The sequence below is a fragment of the Pteropus alecto genome, unplaced genomic scaffold (assembly GCF_000325575.1).
Source record: "Pteropus alecto unplaced genomic scaffold, ASM32557v1 scaffold50, whole genome shotgun sequence".
NCBI classification, from domain to species: domain Eukaryota; kingdom Metazoa; phylum Chordata; class Mammalia; order Chiroptera; family Pteropodidae; genus Pteropus; species Pteropus alecto.
This window is the reverse complement of record NW_006431918.1, coordinates 58,356-61,130: the sequence shown is the minus strand read 5'-3', so window position 1 is coordinate 61,130 and position 2,775 is coordinate 58,356.

The following is a 2,775-nucleotide window of genomic DNA, read 5'->3' as shown; positions in this document are numbered from 1 at the left end:
ACATCCTGTTCAGTCTACCGTTTCTTATGCCCCAGAATCCCGTCGTGCCTGTAATCTAGCGCTTGGCCGGAGAATATAACCTTGGAATCCGACTGCTGTCCAAAGTCTCCGTGGAAGAAATTGTTGTATCCTCTAGATCAGCTTCAGGTGAAGCTTATGCCAGGCTGTAGCCGATTCGATCATTTGGTGACCCGACTCGACCCAAGCTAACGACCAATACCCGCGAAGGTGGATCGCTGTGCCTCGACTTCTAGAAGAGTCGTTTGACGTTACTATTTAAAGGATCTCATCGAGCATGCCCCGGGCTTATATTTAAATGACCTCAGTCAAACTCAGGGATTTCTTGGGACAAGATGATCCTGAGGACATGTTCCATTTCCTCTATTTGACAACGTAGAGCGGGCCCTCGTGTGCAGATACGAAAGACATGTGATTCTTCACGTGCCAGTGATGTTTCGGACCCCATGCGTCTCGCCCACAGACAGGAACGAGCCATCAATCTGGCGAGTCCAGGCTCAGATATTCCTGGAGTGGTATTCGTTTATCCACGCAGCCAAGAGTTTCACGCGTAGCTATTGAACGTCTACTGTACGCTAAGTCCTGCTACCTCAGTGGTGAGTATGAGAGAGAACAAAATTCCCGCTGTAGAGAAAGGATCCAGGGGAAGAGGTCGGCACAGAGTCCAGGAATACACTCAATCGACGTAAAAGTACGACAATGAGAAGTACTCTACAGGGAAGATGTACGGTCATAGACGTGTACGTAATCACCGTCGGACTTGGAGTCGCGTCTCTTTGGCCGAACGATTCTCTTTCGTTTCCTCGTTCAGTGCTACCGGGTACGGATGACAGTTCGGTCTCGGGGAGGCTATGCGCGCCTGGGTATGATAGCATGCCACCTGCCGCTTCGAGGGTCTGCTAAGAGGAGAGACCGTCCTTTGGGACAGCGTTTCTGCGGGGAGGTGGCCGACGCCCTCGCTGGTGAGTTTCGCAGACGGGGCCGGCGTGAGTGGTTTTTGCCACACGTGGCTGTGGTGTTGCTAGGGAGAGCGGTCCGGGGCTTGGTCGGTGGCCGAGAGGCCAGGCGGCAGCTTCCAACAGAGTAACGGGGCCGCGCTCGGAGATCCTCTCCTCGGGGCTCGGGGCCATCTCTCAGAGCTCGGAGGTCTGCACGGGCGTAGAGGGCTCTAGCGAGAGTCGGGAAGATTTCAGGATCAGCTCGCCCTCGACGGCAGCTGCCGGGCCCAAAGGGCGGGATAAATGCCGACAGATCCCCTCTTCCCACAGAGGAAGAGTTTGGGGTTTGGGGGAGGCGGCACCGGACTGGTGGCTTCGTCCCAAGGGTAACGATCCCTCCCATCCTCACCTTCGTTTTCGTCCCATCGAGACTAGAAGAGAAAAGAAGGCGGAGTCAGGTCCTGCCGGAGCCAGAAAGCCAAAGGTGGCGAGGAACGTCGATGGCGACGCCGGGGTCGGAGAGGTCGTCCCAGATCCGGGGAAGCGCGTGCCGAGGAACGGCGAGATCGGGCGGAGCGTCTGGCCAAGGTCGTTGCTTCTCTTCGAGCCTCTGACGGCTCCAGTTGGGGCCGGTCCCCTGGACGCTGCCCAGAGGTAAAAAGACACCCCGGGGCTTGCTCAGGGTTCGTAGAGGAGCGAACGGCAGCACGGCTAAGGTCTCGCTGGAATCACACAATTCATAAACGGAAAGAAACTCTTCATTTTAACCAGGCGGGAGTCACGTATGTATCGTGACGGTTGGCGATCGACCCCGACGGGGCATCGCGGTGGGCTGGCTCGTGGTCGCCGTCTGGAGCATACGTGCTGGCTAGAGGATCGCCCGGCAGCAGGGTGGGCCCGTGCGAGTGAATCTTTGCGGTTCCAAGGTTACCTTTTCAGAGCTGCAGGGGCCCCGTGGCTCTCGGACGGCCGAACGCGAGGGGAGACTTTCTGCTCTTGGAGTGAAAGAGTTAGGAACGCAAAGCCACGGTAACGGCGCGCGGCATCCGCAGGCAGCAGATGGTGAGTCTCGCTCCTCATGACGATCGCGCGTCTTTTCCGGCTTCCCCCTTCCCGCGTAGACTGTGTCCGTCATCGGTGACGGAATATTCTCACTGACCTGGCGGTAACTGACCCGCGGGCAATGACCTCACAGTCTTGACTTTCTTTCACCTCCCGTTAAAAAACCGCGAACGTTTTCTTGCCAGTCGGAGGGATACCTTGGACCGTGGAGGAAAACAGAATGCCACGGATTTATTTAATTTACCTCCGATGGACCGTGGGGTCTGTTACTGAGGGGAACAAGAAGTGAGCCTTTTACGGGCAAGTAGGCATATTGCCGCATGGAGTGACATCGCATGACATTTGGCAGAGGTCGCTGGCTAGCTAGGCATTTGTTCTGTTTTCGAAATATTACGAAGGACTCTCGATAAGTGGGAGAAGGGCCTGGGTTGGTTACACTTTGTACCTCTTAGACATTTCCACTCGGTTCAGTGGAGGATGGTTTTCATCCGGCATTACAGGGCTGGAAAAAGTTCTCGATCCTCCCTGACTCTGGCAGCTCGGCTCAGCTCCGCAGATTGCGTTCACTCAGAGAAAATTACATGCAGGGAGGAATACTGGACTTTAAAATTAACGACCACATAAAACCCCCGCCTCCTTGTGATTTCTGTGTGGCAAAATGATAACGGAACGTCGGGACATTTCCCCGAACGGGAACGTATAATGAACAATCTCTCACGTTCAGAAGAGCGTGGCCGACGGTGTGGCGACACACTCG